At 46.5% G+C, this 25,334-nt stretch overlaps 1 protein-coding gene and 1 long non-coding RNA gene across 6 annotated transcripts in view; both read right to left on the bottom strand.

Annotated features, from left to right (window-relative positions):
* The window catches only part of LOC311444258, a 37,097-nt gene extending 15,526 nt beyond the window's left edge, over positions 1-21,571 (bottom strand). Inside the window, exon 1 of the long non-coding RNA XR_014697783.1 lies at positions 21,486-21,571. This is a non-coding gene — a long non-coding RNA (uncharacterized lncRNA). The remainder of the gene's footprint in view (positions 1-21,485) is intronic.
* Positions 1-25,334, bottom strand: part of NRG2 (neuregulin 2) — a 177,229-nt gene that overhangs the window by 116,378 nt on the left and 35,517 nt on the right. The window lies entirely within an intron of this gene.

The raw sequence follows: 25,334 nt of genomic DNA, 5'->3' as shown, positions 1-25,334 counted from the left end.
GGTATGTTTGGGGGGTTGCTATAAATTGCTTCTCCAGGTTGTGACCTTATATCTCAAGGCAAATAAATGGGAGCTGGTAAGTGATGCAGAGCAAGGAGAGACTGGAGACAGTTTGGTGGTCAGACCTCTTCCAGAATCCTCACTCGTCCTCTTCACAAGTTATGACCTCTTTGCAGTTCATATGAATGAGAATAAAACCCCATCTTGGTCACTCAAAGTAGATCACAGATTTTCTGTGTGAGTAGGAATTGCTGGATACCGCAGCAAGAGACTCAGGTGACCAGTATGGACAATAGGGTGGGCAGGCTGGACGGCCCAAGTAGGTACATTGCAAGCTGTGAACAGACCCTGAGGCTATGACCTTTCACTTAATGAAGTGAAGGCACTTCCTTGTTCAAATAAGAACTTCCTAGAGCTAGCAAAGCTCCCATCTGCCCTCACATCAGATTTTGAAGCTCCCAATCAGTTTAGCAGACAACCAGGAGAGCTTCCCCTCTCCCTGCTGTAGGGGATCACTACTTGGTTGCCCTCTGCTCATCTGGGCCATGTTTGAGCTTGGGCTTGAATTGCTGGATATTCCCTGCTCCTGAGAGGCTCCCTGATATCTTATCCAAATAGATGACGTTCACCATGTGCAAAGGGAAAGGCCAGGACTAATTCACTCTCCTCCCACATCCCTTCCTCAGCGTTACCACAACATTCTGCATTTCTTTCCACTTTTCACACAGGTTTGCTGCACTCACAATTTCTATTTCTCTCTTGGGCTCTCCTTCTCCTCTGTTCCTATACCAGTCAAGCTGTGCTTACATACACATGATGATTTATTCAGCTCTAGAAATTACAGCTGACAATCATCCTTCTTCAGGAGGAATTATTTTTAAAATAAATACTTCACTGGACCTTGTCTCATGGCTGTATTCCATGAGTTCAGATGCCAATCACCTTCATGCTGGGAATAGAACAGTATCAGAGCTGTGCTTCAGACAGAAACTAGAGATCCTTCCCACCACTGTCCAAGGCCAGTGCTTGGGGCAAATGAGATCTCCTTCTGTGTCTTAATTTCCCTTTCCACCTTTTTTGCATGGCCAAATCCTCTGTGAAGTCAAGGCCCTTAACACTTACCTTCCCAAGCCAGAGTTGAGCTATCCCCAAATCCTTTGCCCATGCTAACCCTAGGTGCACTTGTCTTCATACTTCTTAACAGCTTTCACACAGGAAAATATAAAGATAGGGTTACTTTTTAAAAAATAAAAATAAAAAATAGGCAAAACCAAAAACTGTTCTCCACCAGTGGAGGGAACAGGGGTGAGGTGAGAGAGGAAGGGCTCTTTCTGTATGTCAATAAGAAAGAACCAACAGAAAATGGCTTCATTAAATAGCTGCTTTAGTAAAAAAAAAGAATTAAAGGAAATACTAACTGTGAGAAAATCTTATGCCTTTTGTGATTCTGGAAGACCTGCATCTGAGCACCATCGACAGACCCTATATGGATTTTGCTGTGTCTCTGCACAGATCCCCATGTGTGGAAAAAAAGTTCCTTCTTTTGGTCATTTGAGCTACTATATGATTTGCTTGCAAGAAAGCAACTCTATTCATCATTTGTAGTGTCCAGCTGAAAAGATGCTTGAGGGAATTTTTTGCTGCGCTGTCAGATAAAGGCAAGGCCACACAGGTGGCGTGATAACTGGTACCAAGTGGGAGCTGCCCACAGGCTCCTTTATTGCAGCGAGCTCTGAGTCTGCCCTGCAGCCAAGGGGCTGTGAGCGCAGCACAGCCTGAAGGCCACACTGGAGGTGCAGCAGAACTGGCACACGCAGGCTCACTGTGATCACCAACTGACTCCTCCACATACAGTGGCCCCTAGTCAGCATCACTGCATTCACCACTTGATTCACACAAAATTTACATTTCCAAAGGTATGCTAAGTTACAGATGATGTTCATACTGTAAGGGCTTCTCAAGCCCTACGTACGAGGCCCAGTAGAACAGACGTGGTGTGTTCAAGTTCACTGACTCCTCCAATAGCACGTCTTCCACAAGGCTCCCAACACAAAATGTTAGCATAACCAGCCGTGCAACAGCAGGGTTCATGGCATTTCTGTCAAGTGCTGCTGAGCTTGTTTTATGAGGATCATGCTGCAATTTATACATTCTTGTGGAATTTCATTCGTCTTTGGTTGATCTTTTCCATCTGCCTAAACATGCCCAGCGGGAGCTGAAGATGCCCACACAATCCTTGTAGTGTTACACCTGAGTGACAGACCCACAGCTCTGCCCAGCTTGCCTCCCATCCTGCTCCTCCGTGGCTGGCAGCAGATGATAAGCTTTCCCCTGTGCTCCAGGTTTGTGTGAGCACACACTCCCGCTTCTTCCTGTGTTTGATAAGGACACAGCTCATAACATCAGGCCCTGTTCTTCTCCAGTGGTTATCACTTCTACAGCTTCCCCCAGCACAGCCCCATGATACAAAGCTCAGCTGCAACCATCAGCAAAGCCTGCTAAACAATGAGGTCTCTTCTCCACAGATGAAAGCAGGCACCCCTCTTATGGTGTGGTACACAGAGTCAGACACCTAGGTTTTGATTTCATTTACATCGATCCAGGCATAACAGCCATGGGAGCAGCTTTGCAAGCACAGAACTCCCAGCAGAGCTTGCAGAGCAGCTCAGGAACCTCTCCATGCTGGGAGTGGTCTGCCTCTCCAACCTAGAGACAACAGTTGCACCACTCTTTTTACAAAACCTTTTCTTGCTGGAGGATGCCAGTGCTGGTCTGTGATAAACAACCCATGGATCCTAAGAGCATGTTCTTTTCCAGTAAGAAGGACAAAAATGTAGTAGGGTTGTGTGCTTGTACGGCTCACAAATGGGTAACAGCATTAAAGTCCTGGTACATTTTAACACCAATCCTCAAAAAGGAAAAAAAAAAAAAAGAAAAAGAAAAAAAAAAAAAAAGAAGAAGAAAGGAAAAAAAAAAGGAAAAAGAAAGGGGGAGGGGGGACTTTTAACTGAGCATTCAGATTTAACTGAGTCATCTTCTTCTTTACATGAAAATCACTTCTAATCCTGACATCAGCACAGCCCGGGCAGAGCTCCCTGATTCACACACAGCCCTTCTGTAGTCACTGAAGCTCTGAGCACAGCAATTCGTTAGCTCCAATCTTGCTAAAAAGCCCGACTATGTTTAGCTTGCATTTCAACTTCTCCTTCTTCTCCCCACATGAAATCCCCAGAAGGGAAGCTGAGCTGCTGCATACACCAACAGGCAGAAATCACCTTGAGTAATCTGGGCTACAATCGGCCACCAGGACACTGTGCTCAGTTGACCAAGGACCATCAAAGCAGAGAAGGCAAACCATTTTCTCATCACAAAACCTAGGTATCCAGTTGTGGAATATGACTGATGCTCAAAGTGCATTGATGCTCATCTCAGTTCCTGTTCCTCAACAGAGTGAGCCATGAAAAGGCCATGTGCACGCATACACACACACACACACACACCAGTGACCTGCTCTCAGGTGAGCCACTTGTGAATCAATGGGACATTCCAGAGAATGTCTTCTGCTTCCTAATGGAGCAGGTCCCTTTTCTTTCATTCACAGAAAGTTAACAGTCCTCTGGGCATGCCTTACCTGGAAAATGTGCCATTGGGAAGGCACAGACAATTTTCTGCTGCTTTTTAAAGAAACTAAGCAACTGGAAGCAAGAAGAAGTCAGCACCGGTGAGCAGACAAGTATCTGAGAATCACCATTTTTAACTAAATTAGTAAACAGAGACTGTGATGTTATTCCCCATGTTCCAGCCAAGTAGAATCTAAATGTTTCCGAGCACAATGAACACAAAAGCACCACAGGCCCAAAACCACACCATCACAGAGACCACAGGCTTGTAGCAAAGTATTAGAGGATGGGGCTTGGCAGGCAGGCGCAATGCAGTTATTTTGGAGTTAATGCGGTTGCTTTTGGTGCCACCACCAAGAAAGCAGCATGAGCGAGTCCAAAAACATCACTGAGCACTGTGGCTGTTAGACACTCCCAAAAGATGTAGCAGCTTGCTAGAAAAATCCGCTCCTCTCCCAAACAGAGTGACAAAGGAAACAGGTTTTTCCCAGATGCAAGGTTGTCAGACTTCACTACCATAACCCCAAGGTCTCTGTTGCAGTGGCCTCCTGGACAGAGAGCACTTCAGCTCAAAGCTTTTCTGCTGGCTTGAAAGGATGACCTTGTTGCATCCAGGGAGATGTCATGCGTATGTGCTGTTGGAACCACTCCTGCTAGCGAATGGAAATCTTTCCGTGTGGCTGCTGAGCCCGGTGCTGCAGCCGTCACTCGCTCCATGCCAGACTGAGTCATTCTAAGTAACAACTACTGATGTAAAAATGGTCCCTGGGAATCAGTTCAGCTATGCACAACACAAGGATATGCTTACTTTGAGTCACGGTGGGTTGGAGCTGTACTGGCTGACCTACAGGTAGCCCCACAAATGGGATTGCTAGGAAGTGGAAGCTGAAGGCACTTTTTGTTTTATGCTGATGGATGTCACTCACCTAAAGAATTAGCAAATAAGACAGGCATAGGGCCAAACAGTCTCAGAGCCCATTTCTCCTCTTTTGTTACAGTTATTCAATATGTGTAAGGTTTTATGGGAATAAAGGGACAATTCCAAATCAGCCAGGTGAGAGAAGCATCAGCACCTTTAGGTTGTTGACACCCAGATATTGCAAAGGTGGAAGTCTTCACTGCACACAGTCAGGGCACCACATGGATCCAGTGCACTTCAGCCTGCAGCCTTGACCCTTTCCAGCGGCACACAATGCTGCATAGAGCTGATGTGCCACGGCAGTCCTTCCCTGCCCATGGTGCCAGGCCAGCCCGTTCCCTAGCGTGCATCAGGCTGTCTCACCCTGTGCAGCAGGCGCAGCTGCATGTGTTTAGTTTACTCAGAGTGGCACTGGAGGCGGAACAGTGACCTTTCTCATGAAACCGTAGAGGAAACGAAATTCCCTCTTTCAAAACTTTGTCATGTCTCAACTAGCTTCTCTGCAAGTAATTTTTACAAAAGGAGGAGGGAGCTGTCAGCTGAGACCTGTCAGTGACCAAGAGCACAAATCACACTACCTCCCCAAGCCATGGAGACAAAAGCAAAGCACTTGGCAAGGCAACTGCTAACCCCACTGCCTTGGTGCCAAGCTACCCAGGCTGCCTTCTCCAGCAGGCTCCTCAGAGCAACACAGACTGGGGAGAGCTGGCAGCCCCTGCGTCAGGCAGCAGGGGAGGGCTGGGAAATCAAAGAAGGGCCATTTCCACACAGAGAAACATTCCCGTGCCTTGAAGCAAGCAGGAGCTTGTGCCTAGAAGCACATGTCCCATCCAGCCTGCCTTGCTAATGTAGCAGAGTGCCTTGTTGCTCTTACATACACAACCATGGCAACACGAGCAGAGGCAGTGTTGCTGGATCAACTGCATCTCCTGTCCTGTGGAGTGAAGCCACCCAAAATCTAGACCTGGGGGAGGTCTGACTCCTTCCTCCCTACAGCCAGAGCAACAAGTCTTGGAATGTCTTTTGTCTCCATTTGTCAGGACCCCAGTCACAGAATTTGTATCTTTGTAAGAGAAAAGCTGATGGCTTGCAAGCAGCACCATTAAGAGACACTGGAAAACAGAAGACTTGGCACATGAGATTAAAAAAATAAAGGAGAAGAGGCTATTACCAGCACTAAAGAAGGAGAGCTATTCCCAAAAGCATCATGCTCAGCTTCCTTGTTTCAAAAGCATGTGTTGACCAGGGTAAAAAATGCATCTCTGCAGCCACATAAATATGTGTAGGGAAAAATCACCACCTCCAGCTTCATCTGAGCTCTGGGCAGCTGCTCATGGCACGCTGACGTCTCATAGCTTGTAGAAATCTGTCACTTCAAAGTCATGCTGACATACGAGGAGTGAAAAGCAAGAGCAGTCTCACATTTGCATGCTACCGCTAAATAAAGCAAGTTGCCAAGATACGTTACTGCTCTCAAAGTATGTTGCTGAACACGATCCAGGTCTGCGTAGGCATTAGACACAACCATTCATCCCTTATTAGCACTATGGTCCATTGGTCATTCACATACACAGACCTCACTTGCCTTTGCCAGGTTCCCGCCGAATTTTGTATCGCGATTTCTATCCAAGTTACCTGCATGCAGGGTACTGTAACAAGATTAATTTCCTACTTCTTACAGGTCTTAGGACTGGATTTTCCCAGTCTTCCAGTAAAATACAGCCTCTTGCTCACTTTAGATCAATGTATTTGCGTACAGAGGATGAGCAGCTTTTCTTACACATTAAGACACTTTTGCAAAGCTCTAGAAACTCTGTGCCAGACTTTTAGAGGTTGATGGCACAAAATTCTCAAGGGGAGAACATGTCCTTTCAGCTGGATCTGCCTATTTTTTAACAAATCTGTTCATCAGCATTAATTACATGTTTGCAGCCTTTTCCCTTTTTTTAGTGGGCTCTTTTGGGAGAGGATTATGAATAAAAGGAATTCCTAAGGAGTTAGAAACCCTCTTTAACACATGCCTCAAAACTCTTTGTCAGTGCTAGCTGAGGGCAGACAGAAGTACCAGCAAAACACTTTTCTTTAGGTCAACAGCAGTTCTGACAAAATGCTGCTCCTGCAGAGAGGGTGGCAGGATTAACCCCTTACATCTTACGGCACTGTGACATTAAGGTTTGTGTGATGCCCTGGACACATACTGAGTCAGTGCTGTTCTGCATCAGATCTCAGCTCTGCTTGGTACACTGATATCCTATGAGGTAGGCCCAGAAATCTGTCTTCAGTATCTCTGTTTGAGTCCCAGAGCCTCAAGCTGTGGATCAGATCTGCGGAGAAAAAAGACTACACAGGCTTCATTTCTGACCACTGACGCCTAATGGAACAAAGCACCTTGGCACCACTGAACCACACGTCATGGGGGTCACAGTGTCAGCACCATGACAGTCAGGTCCTCTGCAGCCCAGGCAGGGAACTCTTGCAACTAAGGCAGCAAAACAGGTCCCTCCATAAGAGGGATCATCCAAAGGTGAATCTCTATTAATGACTACGACTAAAATGATTCAAGCTGGCAATAAAATTGCATGCGGTCCCTTATCAGAGTCATTAGCACTCTGCAGGTATGAATAAAGGTTTACCACACAGTGCTCAGAGCAGATTTCAGGTCACTGGGAACAGAGGGTGAAGACATTCTAGCCCCAGTTGGGATTCTCCAGGAGATCTGGGAAGAGAGTTTTCCAGCTTGTGGTAAGGAAGGAAGATCTGATGAAAGTGGCACAGACACTGATGCTCGGCAAAACTGATGAAAGATTACCCAAGGCTTGAACATGTAATATGGAAAATTTTAAATTTAAATTTGAAAAAAATAGAAAGTTTGGAATTATAAACTTGGGAAACAAGCTTAAGATTTCCCCAAAACCTTGGATTCCTCCACAGCACAGTTCACCATGGCAAGTTTCTTTCCCTACTCCTAAAAGGTTCCTTCCCAGGCTCCTTCTCAGCCCAGGACTTTGCTTTCTCTGCATCCTGTGAAGTCAAGCTCTAAGCTTGCCCCCTTCAGTTCACTCCATTTACTGTCCAAATAAACAGAGAAAAGTGCAGCACAGACAAAGAATCATAGAATCATTAAGGTTGGAAAAGACCATCAAGATCATCTGGTCCAACCATCACTCTACTACCAACGACACCCACTAAACCATGTCCCTACACACCAGGTCCAACATTCCTTGAACAACCCCAGGGACGGTGACTCCACCACTTCCCTGGGCAACCTGTTCCAATGCCTGACTGCTCTTCCTGAGAAGAAACATCTCCTAATTGTTTTAACTATTGCAGAGCAGTGCTTACAGTAAGTCAAGGGCTTACCTTCTCACATTGTCCTGCAAGCAGGCAGGCTGGGGGTGCAGGAGGAGCTGGGAGGGGACAGAGCCAGGACAGCTGACCCAAACTGGCCAAAAGGGTATTCCATACCATCTGGCATCATGCTGAACAATTAATATCGGGGGACTGGCCAGGGTGGGGGGACCAGCTGCTTGGGGACAGGCTGGGTATCAGTCAGTGGGTGGTGAGCAATTGCTTTGTGCATCACTTGTTTGTACACACTACTAGTAGTAGTACTATTATCATTATTATTATTTTCCTTTCTTTTCTGTCCTAATAAATTGTGTCTACCTCAACCCCCAGGCTTCCATCTTTTTCCTGATTCTCTCCCCCATTCCAGAGAGGGAGGGGAGGGGATGGGCTGCGTGGAGCTTGGCTGCTGGCCAAGCTAAACTACAACAGCCTTTTTGACACCCAACGTGGGGCTTGGAGTGGCTGCTGGGGTTGGAGTGGCCACTGGGCCTGTCACAGGGCTTGGAGTGACCACAGGGTCTGTTACCGGGGTTACAGTGGCATCAACTGCAGCTCTGTAAGCATAGGCCAAGCCCCAGCATGTTGCAGTGATATGTGTCTCTCTGGAATTGCCAGGGTGATGACACACCTTTTTCAAGCATTCTGCCAACTTTTAAAGAATTTTGCACTTGTTCAGGGGTGAATTTCCAAAGCACTGGAGGTGCCCACTGCTCTAGATGCCTGTCCACATCCTCTCACACTCCCTGCCACTCATAACTATCCTGCATCAGAACAGATCTCTGGATGGCATTCCTAAGTAGTTGTTTAACCTTGAACAAAACCTGAAGCACGTTCAGGAGACATAACAACAAGAACATGCTGGTCTGAACATCCCAAGGATGTTCAAAGTCCTGAAGAGCTATCATAACTAGCCTGGAGGAGAAGAGGAGAGGTAAAGGAGAAAGGGAGAGTGAACAAGCAGGAAAAAAAACATCTCCCCCTGTCCCCTCCATAGGTTGGCTCCCTGAAGAAAAAAGGTCCATGAAATATCCTCTCCTGAGATAATCTATGCCAAGGATGCACTGAGGATCTGGACCAGTCACAATAGGGTGCTTTTGTTACTCATTCCCAGTTAGGTTCATGTTGGTATACGCCTCAGGTAGTTATTGATGCTCTTATGATATCTTACTCTTGGTCTTCCTGTTTCTCTGATGGCCCATCCACTTCGGAGTAGCCTATCTCATCTTCTTCTTCCTTCCCAGTTTTAGTAGGAGTTCTTCTGTTTTCTAAACAACCTGACTTTCTCATCCCTTTTTAAAAAGGGGCATGATGTTTCCCTTTTTCCACTCACTGGGGACTTCACCCGACTGCCAGGACTTTTCAGCTAGGATGGAGAGAGGCTTGACAACTCCATCAGCTAGTTCCCTCAGGGCCCTGGGATGCACGTCATCTTGTCCCATAGAGCTGTACCTGGTTAGATTCATCAGATGGTCTCAAACCTGCTCTTCACTTACAGTGGGTGGGAATTTGTTCCCCCAGCTTCCATCTATGGATTCAGGGAAATGAAAGATTTGGGAAGCCTGTCTGTCAATGAAGACGGAGGCGAAGAAGTTGTTGAGTACCTCAGCCTTCTCCGTGCCTGTCATTACCAATGCCTCTGCCCCACCTGCTATTCACGAACAGAGAAGGACTGGTGGGCGATGTGGTGGTCGGGAGCTGTCTTGGGCAGAGTGACCATGACATGGAAGAGTTCCCTATTGTTGGTGAAGTCAGGAGGGTCATCAGTAAACCTGCTACCTTGGAGTTCCAGAGGGCAGACTTTGAATCGTTCAGGACACTGGTAGGGAGGGTCCCTTGGGAGTCAGTCCTGAAGGACAGAGGGGTCCAGGAAGGCTGGATGCTCCTCCAGAAGGAAGTCCTAAAGGCTGAGGAGCAGGCTGTCTCCACGTGCCATAAAATGAGCAAGCAGGGAAGAAGACCAGCGAGGCTGAACAGGGAACTTTTGCTGTGTATTCAGGAGAAAAAGAGAGTTTATGTCCAGTGGAGGAAGGGGCAGGCAACTCAGGAAAAGTACAAGGAAGTTGCCAGGATATGAAGAGAAAAAATCAGGAAGGCCAAAGCACAGCATGAGCTCAACCTGGCCACTAAGGTCAATGATAACAAAATATGTTTTTATAAATACATTAATGGAAAGAGGAGGGTCAAAGAGAATCCCCATTTTTTACTGGACACAGGGAGGGACATAACTACAAGGCATAAAAAAAAAAAAAAAAAAAGGCAGAGGTTCTTAATGTCTTCTTTGCCTCTGTCTTCACTAGCCAGATCACTTATTCTTGGGCATAGGAAGTCAGGGACAAGGAGCAGGAGAAACCCCCCCACAGTCCAGGTGGAAACAGTTAGAGACCTCTTAGAGACCTGCTGCTCTACCTGAACTGAACTGCCACAGGTGCATGGGTCCAGATGGGATTCACCCAAGGGTGCTGAGGGAGTTGGTGGATGTGATTGCTGAGCTGCTTTCCATCACCTATCAGCAGTCATGGTCATCCGGAGAGGTCCCAGATGACTGGAGACTTGTTAATGTGACACCCATCTATAATGAGGGTTGTAAGGAGGAACTGGGGAACTATCAGTAAGGGATGATAATCGGAGGGGTGAACCAGTACAGGAATTTCCCTGGAAATGTCCCTGACCTGGGCCCCAGGGAGGCAGCAGACTTCCCTACGGGTAGGCTCTGGCTGACATATGGGGCCCTCTGTTCCCCTCAGAAGGGAGTCACCTACGACAATTACCCTTCTTTCCTTCTTGGTGGGGGGAGTCTTGAGGCATGGAGCCAACTGCCTATCCCTAGGCAGCCTTCCACCACATCCTCACCCACCCATACCTCAAGCTCCAGAACCTCAAACCTGCATAAGGGCACCTGGGAACGCGAGGTGAGGAGGGAGGGGGCTTGCCTGTGATGCCGAGCAGGGACCTGCTTCCATTCCTCCCCATCTCTTAGGTCCCCTCCATCTGCCCAACAGCGACAGGGCAGATGGTCCACTCCTATTTGGGGTGTATCACCCTGGTGCCTTTCTTGCAGGCATGGCAGGGAGCTGCTCCACCAGCCTAACTCCTGCTTACACTCCCTGATGCTCCTTAATCTCTCCACCTCCTCCTTGAGCTCTGCCACCAGGCTGATCAGATCACCCACCTGCTCACACCTCATGCAGGCGCTATCTCTGCTACCCTCTATTAACAGCAGGCTCAGGCACTCCCTGCAGCCAGAGACCTGAGCAGACGCATTTTGGGGCAGGCAGGCAGTCTGGATTGCCACTGTCTTTGTGGCAAGAGCTTTCTGCCTCGTGGAGACCACGGCTGGATTTGCTGTCTGGGAGGCAGCCGGGAGGTGAGCTGGTCTCCTGGGCAGGAAGGGATCCTCCACCCTCCTTGCTCACCTCACCACACCATGCTGTGACTGCCCGCACTGTTCACTGTGCTCCTGCAATGAACCAAAACCTTCTTCTGGTCTGAGCAAAAGATTCCCAAACTGAGATAATGCTTCCTATAAATCATTTATCCAGCTCTCAGGAACACAGATTCCCATTACTGTAACGCACCAGGAGTTCTCGGAGCTACTTGTGCCCTTCAGGCTGGCCTGAATGGACACATCCTTTCATATTGCTTATCATTTTCCCCCTCTAAACTGTGTACGCATGTGCTACATGGCAGACACATCTCAGTGAGCAGCAGCATCTGAGACAACTGATGTATCTCCCAGCTCAGCAGAACATGCATACTGTTTTCTTTCTAGCTTCATTCCTACCAATGCACTGAGACTCATTTCTCTGCATAGGTCTCCTGTTGACTGCCTAGAAAGCCTGGTGAAAAGAGGCCAATTTAACACCATGGTCTGCCAGCGTAGGCCCCAGGAGAGGCCACCAGTAGCTCAGAGAGTTCTTGACAATGAACAAGGCTAATCAGGCACTGACAGAACACGATGCCTGAGCCTGTCAACATTGCCGGCAGGAGGAATCCAAGATCACCTGGAGACAATACACCTAGCAAGCAGATTTGAGCTCTCCTCCAAGTTGCTGGATCCAGGATGTGGGGAGAAGCCAGAAACAAAGAAGAAGAGCTGGAAGAGCTGTGAAGTGCTTGATGCTGGTCCTGCCATTTTCCCTTCATGACAACCACATCCTTCTTCAGTCCCCACAGTTAATGTACTTCCTCATAGAGAGTCACGGGCCCCAGAGCCCCTCCTCACATCCTCACACACACAGTGTGCCCCAGTGTACCAGAGCATGTTGTGCTGGGGAAGCTCACTAGAGGGAATTAAACCAAATACTCAGAGTGCAGTGACAACCAGCTTGTAGATCAACTCATCTGTGGGACTGGCACAGGATGTCTAGCTAAACGTCCAAAAAATCATATCTGTAAGGCTTCATGCAACTCTGTTTTGCTTAATGGAATAAACAGCAATGGTAAAGTTTGTCATTCTTGGGAGAAAAGAGGTCCCTACCCACCTCAACAGCTCCAAAATAACCTTTTGTTGGTTCAGATGAGTCTGGATATCTGAGCAATTCTGTCCACATCTCCTTCTGCCCCTAGTCAGTCTGAAATATCTTTTCTACATGAGACTTTATGACACTGTTATATTTTTTCCTTGCACGATATATATACAGTAGAAATAACAGTGGCTTAATCTGTTCTTCCCAGTCCTATTGTTCTCTAATAACCTTCTGTAATTATCCAAAATGAAGAGCAGAGCAAAGCATCATTACTCAAATAGCTCAGTCTGTTTCCAGTTGGTTACTGACCCTATCTAGAAGAATCTGTTTCTGGTGAAGTGCCTGAGGAGTCAATGATTCTCTCAATAGGGCAAGTACAGCAGCTCTGTTCTGAGATGGACACAGTTTGACCACTATTGTACCAGCAACAGAGAGCAAGCTCTCCCAAGCGCTACACACCCCAAAACAGAAAGAAACAAAAATGCCATCTACAGTGACAAAGGGAAAAAAATAAAAATACTTTTCTAGTGCCCTATTACAGACAAGCACATTTGCGTTCAGACAGGAAGCTTCATTAGCAACCTGTTAACTTTGGTGAGGTTGTGTGTTTTGTTTTGCTGGGTTTGTTTTAATAAGACATATTGCCTCTTTCCAGACTGGTTTGTTTTGGCTTCCTGTGCCAGTGAGACAGGGGAAAAAATATATCAAAAATATGAAGTTTTTTCCTCTAGCTTTCTTTCTTAAAGCTGCTGAAATGACACAGACCAACAGCAATCACCACCCTGTTCTTAATCCCTGGTTTGAATATGAGAAGTGAAATCGAAGTCCCTGAGAGCACACAGTTCAGTAAATTGAGCCACATGTGCACTGGTCTTTTGAAAGCCAAGAGATCTGAAGGAGGTTGATCCTCCAAACATGTGTTTATTCAGGGACCAAGAGAGTCCATTTCAGTAGAGAAGGTTGTTACAACTGCTCTTTTAATTTCAGATTCCTCACCATTGCTGTGGCTTTGTTGTACTTCCAGAGCTCACTACCCAGATTCCAGCACAAGTTGCAGTAACTTGAAAAGTAGCATGGTATAGCTAAAGATTAAGGCTTAAGAGTCCAGAAAGCTGCTAAAGCAGATGGGAAGTCAAAGGGAAAAAAAGATGGGGGAATTTTATTGTGAATATGTATGAACACTGGGAGAAAGCAAAAGCAGGAGGGGGCAGGATGGAAATCTAATAACTGAACACTTTCTTTTGCAAAAGAAATGTAGTAATCTGGAAGTGCTAGTTGGAAGGCTCATTGAAGGATAGTATTCCTTCCTCAAGTGCAAGATTGTACCATCACAAACTATAGATATGATCACCTTTGTCTGGCTCCGTCTAGGAAAACTCCAAAAATGGAGATCCCCCAACTCTGGAAATCCCCACTGGGCCACACTCAGGCTACCCCACCTGGGGTAAGAGCTACCACAGACATACAGAACTTTCAGGCTGACAGAACACATCTCCCAGTGTATGCCACCAGTGCTGAATGGCACTCGGGGCAGCAAAGGGACTAATAACCCTCATGCTTATTTCTGGACTACCCTTCACCATATAACCATAGCCTACCCTGCTCCCCAGAAAAGCAGCTACAGTCTCTTCTGCCATTTGATCCTGCAGGCTCTGGCATCCTGCCAAACTTTTGCATTGATGGAGGAAAAATAAGTATGCTGTAGTGTTTATAGAGATGGAGAGGATTAAAACCTTTAGTGAGCAGCTAGTAACCCAAACCAGAGGTGCAGGGCAGAGATTGTATGTAATGGCAGCCAGAGTACAGAGTGGGATATTAAAAGCAGATTAGGATAATTTCACGTGCCAGACACCAGGAGAGATCTTGCAGTCCAAACATGCTTGAACTTGCTGATAAACCTGTTGCCTTCACTGGATAACCACCAAAGCAGGCTAAAAAGCTTGGGCTGCAAAGCAAACACCAGGCCTGATAACAGGCATTTAATATTTATTAGTGCTGGGTTATGAGCCCCTCTCTCTATACTTCTACCTTTGCTAACAGCATCAGCTCTTCTGTAATCCCACCAGGAGAGAGGCCTTTCCCTGGTCAAATGGTTTGTGTCAGGCTGACACCAGACGCCTCTGTGTCTCACTGAAAGGAGCAGTTTTATGGCCAACTGCCAAAATTAGTTTATAACCTGTGACTGGTACCAGCAATCACTATGTCTGACTGAAGGGAAGGTGCCCTGATCTCAGGTCTATGATTATATATGTCAGGAGAAGAGCTAGCTGTATTATCAGGCATACTAATTTGGGATAGCTCACATTGTCATATTAACCCCTCAAACTCAGGACACACTGCAAAGAGCATATATTCTGTAGTGTACAGTGGGGAGAGCTACTTACACACTGCAAAGTGCCTGTCCTATTGTTATCCCAGCCTCAGCTGTACAGGCAGCCAATGGTCTGTTTTCATCAGAAATAGTCTCCTCTATATCTACATCCTTCTCTTTGGACCTGAGCAGTTATTTCTGTAGACTCTTATGGCTTTTGGAAGAACAGTGTTTTACATCTCCTAGTAGACAGCCTTAAGTGCTAAACAAGTCTTCATTGTTTACACCAACACTAAAGTACTAGCCCTATTTTATACATCTGTTGTCATCATTAAGTGGTCTCATATCCAGGAAGTTAGTGACAGTATACAGCCAAAGTGGCACTGAAGGTAACTGCATCCTGGAGAGGAAGAGCAAGTAATAAAAGGACAAAAATTCTTGTTATACCCCTTTTAGATCCTCGATATACCCAAGTTAGATCAAGGTCAGATTCACCAGCCCATGGCCTATGGATCTAGAGAACTGCATTTGCTAGCACTTAGCACCTTTACAGAGAACAGGATGCCACACAAAGATGAAACAAGTGAAGGACTGAAAACTGCAATGAGTTCAGAAACTATCAATATAAGCGTGAAGACTCAAGGAAAAGGGCCAGGGGAAAATGTGCCAACAGAATAAGAGAGAATCTATTGCATTCAATAATCATAGCAAGCAAAATGGGCATACTTCAAAATTCACTTGGAGTATTGTAAAAGAGAATGCTGTTGAGTAATCATGAAATAAGAGGAAACTCACAGCAAGCAGACAAGGTCTGCAGAAGAACCTCTAGAGAAGTAAAGCCTTCTGGCAAAAGCAAGGCTGTGGCAGGAAGTTGGACATCCTCAGGACAGTCAGCTCCTTCTTCTCTTTGTCCATTGCTATACTAATGGAGATTGGACTTCCAAGACAAGTTGCTGGCCCAGAAGATCTGCACATAGCAGCACCCTGCAATGCTAAGCAGTGCAGCATAATGGTCTCCACCACTGTTTCAGCTTCTATTTCAATCTACCCAAGATGTAAACTGCTAGATGCCCCAGCATGACTGGATATCCTGTTGTAGTGCACCCTGGCCTGTCCCAGGCACCCACCACAAAACTTTCAAAGAAAACTTCACAGACAGGAAAGAAGAGAAGGATTTTGTCCAGCCTTTCAATACAAGATTATCTCTATCCATTCCACATGCTATAAAGCAGTCTTTCTGATACACTAATACAAGCAGAGTAGCTAGTATCTTTACTAATCCCACAGAGTTGCCCCACCATTTCATTCCAGCCTGATATCCACTACATTACCTGAAAAATAAGAATGTCAATGTAGGGGAGAAAAAAAAAAAAAAGGGAAAGGGAAAAAAGAAAAAAAGAAAAAGAAGTAAGGGGGAAAAAAAAAAAAAAGACTTTGCTTTAGAAGGGTATCTTGTTCAAAAGGTTCCAACACGGCCTTTCTACACCAGCCAGGGGTAATTGTTACTTGTATGTCAACATCCTCTTGGGCAATAGAAAGATGTATAAGAAAAGCCCACATATCCTGCAGGTTGTGTGCTCAACACAGTGGAAGGACCGTACATTGTTGAATTTGACTGTTTCTCTAGAAGATGTAGCAATACCACAATAATAAACATTTGCAAGGTCATGTTTTGCTCTGTGATTTGTATCAATTACATAGCTAACCATTATACAGCACAGGGTAAACAAGGAAGGAGAAAAATGTTATGCACTCCATGTTTAAGTGATAATAAGAGACAATAAAACACTTGAAGAGCCTTTTTTTTTCCAAAGACCAGCCTGCTCACTTTGCAGGGGTGGCTATAGCAGAAGGGCAATAAAAGTACAACAGGTCCAGACAATGGTATCCAGGAAGAGGCTAACAGAGGAGTCACAGTAGCCCCAGGAGGAGCAAAAAGATCCTTGCATAAGTTTGCCCAATGCCCTGGAGATACTAACTTAGAATAAACAGGAAGACTTTCTAAATGACCAGAATTATGATTTACTAGGTGCAACAAATTTGCTAGGAGAACCTAAAGTGAACCCAGGAAGGTAGCAGCCTGTTCTGGAAGACAAGTTTGTGTACTTCAGGGACATGGGCATGGGCTGCAAGGTTCAGGGAGAGTGGAAAAATCAGATCTACAGAAAGTCTCAGCAATGCAGAGAAGCAGTTTTGGGGACACAAGGGCAAACTGGAACATATTGAGAACAATTTACCATGACAGGAATAGTGTAGGTGACGGGTAGGCTTACTCTCAGGAGTCCCTCAATGTGGAGGACTGGGGAGAACACAGACATAGGAAGTGACATGGATGAGGGTGACTGACCCCAGAGGGAAAGCAGAAATGCCAATTTCTGAAAGGTAAGCTACGAGGTGTGAATGCCACTTGGAAGGCTGAAATACAGGGAGAAAAAAAAAGAAAAAAAAGAAAGAAAGAGCAATAACAGGTCTATCCATATGTTCAAGAAGCAGGCCTTAAGCAAGCTCCCTTGCTGCAGAGGAAAAAGCAATAGGAACAGGAAAGAAGCAATGCAGCTGAATTATAAGATATTGGTGGAGTTCAGAAGGAAGCACTGACACTTGGTTAGATTACAACAGGCAAGAGTTAACATCCACCTCACAAATACAAAGCTGAAAAGCCAAGACACTTAGATTTGGAGAAATACTTGCAGCAAGAAACTAAGGTTCTAAGCCCATAAGTTGTGAGAAAGAGATGGCATGTCCACTGCTCAGAGTTCCAATACACTATCAGCTGTCCTGGTTACATGTTGAAGGTCACAAAGACCAGTGTGAGAAAAAAAGCAGTAGCTGATGGAGCACAACTATTATCAACTACAAGAGGACAAGATTTAAACCTCAGATAAGGCAAGAGCAGAGTAAGCAGTTCTTTTGTATGTGAAAGGTTTCCAATGAGATGTGCTTGATAAGCCTTATCTCAGGGCATGGATACAGGTTGCTTGGTTTGCCAGAGGCAACCAAATAGCCTTAGAAGGCCACAAGGAGAGCAAATGAAGTGCTGCTTTACAAAATGGAAGAAAAGAAAATCTGGGGAATTACAGACCCATTCACTTAGTTTTCATTAACACAGACACTAGAGTCAAGAAAGGAAGGCTGCGGTAACTAACTCCTCAGACCAGCTCAGCTTCCCTAGACTGCCAAGGGAAAGGACTTTATAGATAAGGAAATGCAGTAGTTATCACTTCTTCATGTTAATGAGACCTTTGCTGTTTGTTTAGTGATAGTCTCCTAAATAAACTAAGGGAGAACATCTAGAAAACACATTCAGTGAGTAGTCATACTTACTGTCTTACAAAGACACATCAAATGAGGATTCACAGAGATGGTTTCTTGGTTCACCCTAATTAGCCCTTTTACTGACTACCCGATAACAGAAAGGAAGCAAGTTTACTGTTCACACAGATGATGCCAGCACAGAAGAGGCTGCCAGTATATCACGGGACAGGCTTTGGATTCAAACCAATCTCAAGAATTTGGGAGATTAAGTCAGAAAATAAATAAGAAACAATTGAGTCAGTGTGAATCCAACACACGAGATCCCAGCAGGGCAGTCAGTCCCACAAACAGGGAAGGGACAGAGAAGGATCGAGAAGGTATTGTAAAATGCAGCCTGCACATGGGGATCCCACAATGGAATGCACAGGTACAGACAAGGGAGTGGGATGGTAACTTCACTCTTCCACCTTGTACTAGCACAGGCTTTGTCACAGTACCAGGTTCAGTTCTGGAGATGATACTTAAAGAAAATCATAAAGATGCCTTCTACTTCCGTAAGCCCACAACCTGCCCATAATTTCAGTCAGGTAGGTAAATTGAAAAGCCCTAGATCATTTACACCTTGTAGCAGAGGTGCCCAGTTCTGGTTGTTAAAAGTGAACAAGCCCAGCTCCCTCAGCCACTCCTCATAAGACTTGTTCTCCAGACTCCTCACCAGCTTTGTTGCCCTTCTCTGGACACCCTGATGTCCTTCTTGTAGTGAGGGGCCCAAAACTGAACACAGTACTCGAGGTGTGGCTGAACAGTCCCAGCTCTCTCAGCCTCTCTTCATATGAAAGATGATCCACATTCTTTAGCAGTTGTGGATCTAGTTTGCTTGGGGACTTCCTAACTTGCTCCAGACTCTTCCCTGTTCTCAGTGATCTGGGATTGATGAAAGATAGTCTTAATGGTAAAGGCTGAAGCAACAAAGGCACTGGGTACCTCAACCTTTTCCATGTTACTTGTCAACAGGACCCCAGCACCATTCAGCAGCTCTTCCACATTTTCCCTAGTCTTCTTTTTGCTGTGTATGTACTTGCATCATTCTCATCACATTCCTTACCAGATTCAACTCCAGATCATCCTTGCCTTTTCAAATCCTACCCCTGCAAGATCAAACAGCAACTCTATACTCCTCCTGGACCACCTGCCCCTGCTTCCACTGCTTGTACACCTCATTTGTATGTCTGAGTTTAGTTAGGAGGTCCTTAATCATCTATGCAAGTCTCCTGTTGCCTTTGATTCTTTAATCTCAGTTCTATCCCTTCCACTTTGGTTTAGGTGGCCACGAAGTACAACTGCATCTGGGCCAGGGCAATCCCAAGCACAAATACAGGCTGGGTGGAGAATAGATCGAGAGCAGCACTGAGGAGAAGGACCTGGGGTTTTGTTGATGAGAAGCTTGACATGATCTGGCAATGTGCACTTGCAGCCCAGAAACTCAACCATATCCTGGGCTGCATCAAAAGAAACATGACCAGCAAGGGAGGTGATTCTCCCGCTCTGCTCTGTTCTTGGAGACCCTACCTGAAGTACTGTGTTCAACTCTGGGAACCCCAGAATAAGAAGGACATAGACATATTAGAATGAGTCCAGAGGAGGCCCACAAAGATGATTAAGGGACTGGAGCACCTCTCCTATAAAAAGAGGCTGACAGAATTGGAGTTGTTCATCCTGGAGAAGAGAAGGCTTCAGGGATACCTCATTGCAGCTTTCCAGTACTTAAAGGGGGCCTACAAGAAAGCTGAAGAGGACTTTTTATGAGGTCATATAGTGATAGGACAAGAGGAAATGGTTTTAAACTAAAAGAGGGGAAATTTAGGTTTGATATTAGGAAGAAATACTTCACTACGAGGGCAGTGAGGCAGTGGAACAGGTTGCCCAGAGAAGCTGTGGATGCCCCATCCCTGGAGGAGTTCAAGGCAAGGTTAGATGAGGCCCTGGGCAACCTGGTCTACTGGGTGGCACCCCTGCCCATGGCTGGGGGGTTGAACTAGATGATCTTTAAGGACCCTTCCAACCCAGAACATTCTATGATACAATGATTCTATGTATAAACATTTGCTTCTTCTTCATGTCTGCAATTAGGTCTCTTTATGGGTATAGCTTCACTACTGCAAGCCACATTGTCTAATGCCAATGTCCAGCCCACCCGCTAGATTTATCTGATGTCCTATTGAGCTCTCTAACACAACAGATCTTCTTCAATCAACCAGTGATGGCATTTGCCCGTATTCATTATGTAAGCAGAGCAGATGGAAAAATCACAAAGGAAGTAGTGGTAGCTAAGGCTCCCCTCTTACCCTATTCACCCATTTAAAGCCTTGCTGCACAACATGATACGTTTCAACACCTGCAGTGATAAATAGTAGCACAAACCAGGAACAAACACTTGGTCATGTTTATCCTCAAGTGTTCCTTGGTCGCACTGCAACCCACAATAGCGTTCGTTAACAAGTGTTAGACATAGTTACAAATTGCAGCAAACACAAATGCTCCGTCAGTGTTATTGCAGATTTCATTAATGATGATCCTTCGCATTTCAGCAACAGCCATTCAAGGATCTGAAAACATTTATATGACTCTGTGAGCCAAGTGTCACACTCCATGTGTGAGCCAGATGTTCACAACATCATTTTACAAACAAGGGAACGAAGTTCACAGGACTGACTCCAGACCCCTTTCCTCCTGCTGAGTAATCCACTGCCCACCAACTAGTCATAGGGGAATTATCCAATTCATGACAAGGCAGGATACCATTACGGTCTCTTTGTTTCCTTGCATTGTCTCTATTCCCTTGTTCCTCATCTTGTGTTTAGATTCTAGGCCTGGAGGGATACCTCTGAATGTGTCCATTGCAGCACAGCATGGCACATAGATGCAACTTAGCATTACTCAGTACAGCAATGTAAGTCGAAAGGGCACCATAATCTGGTTAACAGAGAGGCCTTCAATATCTCCATCATATCTATATGTATGTCAAACCAGGCTCCTCACAAACAGAGCAAGCTTGGTTAATTTGCAGTAGCAGCAAAGCCAACATTGCTCTCCACCAGAGCATACAGTGCCCGTACTTGGCAGAGCCCTGGCTCCTTTCAAAACTGCAATTTCAAAACCCAAAAGAAAACAATTCCCACTTAGCAAACTGAACTTTTAAAAGTTCTTAGCACCTCCCTCTCCTCCCAGACTTTCCTGGCTGAGCTGGATGAGAGATTTCATTTCATCTAGAGAAACATCTATGTTTACAAAGCTGAAGAGACTGCAGCATTTCTCCTATATCCCACCTGCCAAACCACTCTACCAGCTGTGTCACGGCATCATGTTTTTACAAGATTAGAGAAAAATCATGTCCTGCTCCCTCTAGTGCCAAGCTGAGCACATTTAAGCAGTCTGGCCCCAACTCACAGCACCACTGCAACTCTTGTTTTTAGGATCAACAGACAAGATTTTACACAGGAGCCAATGAAACTCGTTCTTTTCTATCTAGTCTCTCTCTCACACATCATCAGTAAACCCAAACCTACCTTACTGTTCTCTCTGAAGTTGCTGTTCTGCAAGGACAGGTCTCATCAAGATCAAGAGGCTGATAACACGATTTGAAGAGCTCCACCAGTCCTCAGTTCAAATCTAGTCTGAACTGAGAGTGACCTCAGCATAAAAGCGCTGGGCAGCCTTGGTCACCTGAGCAGGGTCATCACATGTCTACTCTGCAACTGGCACGAACTGACCAGATAAAAGCAAGTACAGGAACCAAAAGCAGCTATGTAGCAGAGAACAGCTATAACTCAACCAGGCATTCCAGCTCCCACATTCATTCCACGGACAGCAGAAGGTTGGTAGACCCCAGGTCTAGTCACTATAAGCTAGAAACAAAAACGGATATTGCAGCTTCATGGATAAAAGCAAATTTTACTGTGCAAAGAAAACAAATCAGGGGAGGTTGAAGTTAACATAACCATTCCCTTTTTTCTTATTCTAGACTATTAAGTAGCACAGATGGAGATCCAGTGTCCCAGGTGGACAGGCAAACCATGTACCAAGATATTGGGTTCATCTCACTTCTGTACACCCTGATGCAGACAGTATAACAGCTCTGCACAAGTCTTTTATATTTGTTTTCAAATCAAGAAAATATAAATGAATAGCTGAAGAGGAAGGGGTCATTTCTTTCTATAACTTTCCCAGTTTCACGGTTTATCCATCTCTCCTATTATTGTAAGCAAATAACCTGCAGCTGTACCAAAGTCTTCTGGCTCAGGAATATAGCAATGTGTGGAGCAATAAAGCCTGACAGCCTTTTTCAGGACTGGCTGGTGCACACACATACACCTAACTACCTGCATGTCTCAACAGTCCCTTTCACCAGCTCTAGGTTTTGTCCTGCAAACACTCACCTGAAGCATGTAATTGACTTTCCCTTTCTTGGGAAAATGTTTGCCCTCTGACCCCACCTATACAAGAGCCCAGGCCAGTGCTGACTCTTGAAGAAAGGAGGGTACAGGCACTGGGACACCGATCATGCAGCAGCTCACTTGCAAGACAAGATGCAGGCAGGCAGGCATGGTGCTGGCTCTCCCTAGACAAATGAACAGCTGCAGGTAAGGGCCTAACCCTGCATGACTCAGCTCCAGGACTGGTGTCTCAGTCCCTGCACATGCCTGTATGGCATATACTCATCCTTGGACTTTATTAGAGAGGCTTACCAGGAGCCTTTGCAGGTACTGTGGTCCCTTCTTCCATGCACCCCATCACACAGCTAAAACCATCTTCAGTGAAGCCACAAACACCAGCAAGACAAAAATGAGTTTTATCCCCTTCAGTTACAGGAAGTCTCTATAGGGCCTGAAAGCACTGTGACCTCAGCCTGAATTTGCAAGAAGCCTGAAAAAGCTGTTCTGAAAGGGAAAAGCCATATTGACAGTGCTCAATACACCATCCTACCCACACCATGACTTCTTGGGGCAGGGGAGGATGGATGTATAAGGTAACTACTGCCAGCCCTCACCACTTCTGAAATGCTGGCTTCTTCAATTCACTTCACCTGCCTTATAACAAAGAAGCCCCTGCATAAACTCCCCCTCAGACCTGACAGCAGCCTTCCCCCCAGCAACTCTCTCTGCAATGCCATCCATGTGATGGCTGCCTCATTCCCGTGTCCACTAGAAAAACAGCATCAGCCACTGTGGTGTGGAGGAACAGGCAGGGAAATTAGAAAGGCACCAAGTAACAGAGGACACAGGGAAGAGAAGATCTAGGTGTACAGTGAACAGGCATTGGGATGTGGAGGTTCCCCAAGGGACACAGGCCACAGCAATGGGGAGGCGGCAATGGAAATTGGAAGGAAGGCCCCAAAGCCCAAGGGAAACTATGTAACCTGTGGAGATGCAAGAGAAGGGCAGAGCATCTGGATGTCTTGCATTGGGACCGTGCACACATGGGGAGGTAGCAACCATCACAAAACCCCACTTAGCACTGCAAGCAATCGTGTATGAAGAGGGTCTGTCCCACTGAGGACATTCATCCTTTGTGCATGGCCAAGGCTCTTGTTTCACTCCCCATCACCAGAGCCACAGCCAGTCACCCTGTGGAGTGACAACACAGAGGGTGGCAGCTTCAAGCCCAAGCTCCAAGCCAGTGTGCCACAGGCCTCACTGTCCCCACAACCTCTGCAGGACAGGGTGCTGGGTTCATACATGTAAGTGGGAGGCAAAGAGGATCACTGTCAGCTGGGGAAGCTTCAACTTCCACAGGATGGAGCAGGCAGGACCGAGCCAGCAAAGCAGTCAGGACAGTTCCTAGAGGACAGAGAATGGTGGGTGGGAGAGACTGCCAGAGACAAGGATGGAAAGAAATCATCTGCTGCTGTTCCTGGGAGCAGCTGCAGAGGATGGGGATGCTGGGTGTTCTTGTTTAACATCACTTATTTCTCAGCCCTAGAGATATTTAAAATAATAATAATATAAAAATAAATAAACCAATCACAGTACCACAGCATCTCTGTGTCCTCTGCAGACAGGAAGACAGGAAAAGCAAGCTATGGCCAGGTGTCCTTGGGAGCAGGAGAATATTTCTGCTGGTTGATGATGACAGGAGAACAAACTGGAAGAATAGGCTGCTGCACAACGGACTGTCACCGAGATGAAGGGACACAGTGTGCAATACGCTGTCTCCAGGACCAGGACCAGCATGTCACATGCTGACTCCCAGTGAGGCAGAGCAGGAAAGGAATATGCAGAGCCCTTACACACATGTGATACACCACCTCCCAGTAGGATACCAGAGACTTGCCAAGAGGAACAGTCTGCATGCACTGCACTGACTTCTGGCAGGGCTAAAGGGCGACACACAGACTAATGGGACATGTGGGACATCTCCCAGCAGGACACATGTAACATCTGAATCCAGGCAGACAGGGCTAAGGTGTGATCCACCAGCTCCCAGATGATACAGATGGCCAGCAGGATACACTGATGAGCTGACTCCCAGCAGCACGCTTGTGATGCACTGCCTCCCCGTGGACCAGAGCCCTACAAGATGCAACAACTCCCAGTAGGACACAGGACTCACTGATTCGCAGCAATACCATAACATGACACACCAACTCCCAGCAGGACATGAGCAACACAACTCCTAGCAGGGCAGGACCAGTGTGCAAGGCACTAGCTACCACAAAGGTGTGAGCAAAACACACTGAATCCCAGCAGGGCACATCTAATGCACCAACTCCCAGCAGGACACCTGTGAAGCACTAACTCCCAGCAGGAAGTGTGCAGTGCAGTAACTCCCAGTGGGACGTACCTGATGTGCTAACTGCCAGCAGGACAAGCGCAATGCAGTGACATTCAGCAGGACACGTGTTGCACTGGCTCCCACCGGGACACCTACAGTGCACCAGCTCCCAGTGAGACACATGCAATGCAATGACTCCTAGCATTGCAGGGTCAGGGGTGCCACAGATTTCTGGCACAACTTGTAGGAAGCACCAGTTGCTAGGAGGACAGGTGCCACGTGTGCCACACCAGCTTCCAGTGGAAAGCACTTTTGAGCACTTGGAGAGCACTTGTGCCGTGCTCTCCATCCAGAACTGTGGGGACTGTCTTGGCAGAGATAGAGTGCGGGGACAGGACAGGCTGTGTGGCTGTGGGACAGGGACACCATAGCAGGGCTTCAAGTGCCACCTAGTGGGGGACAGAAGATGATCAAGGGCCACCCGTCCCTGAGACCTGGGTGCTGTGGGGCACAGCAGACCTGCCCCAGACAGGCCAGCCTCTCTTGTCCTCACCCTGCCAGACCTACCTGCCTTCAGCAGCTATCCCAGAACCACGTTGGGTCAGCTGGCCCTGCCAGCCTGCCTCCCACACTGGTTCATTCTG

This window comes from Aythya ferina (genome assembly GCF_964211825.1).
Source record: "Aythya ferina genome assembly, chromosome: 14".
NCBI lineage: Eukaryota > Metazoa > Chordata > Aves > Anseriformes > Anatidae > Aythya > Aythya ferina.
Note: the sequence above shows the minus strand (reverse complement) of the source record. Positions and strands in the feature narration are given on the sequence as shown.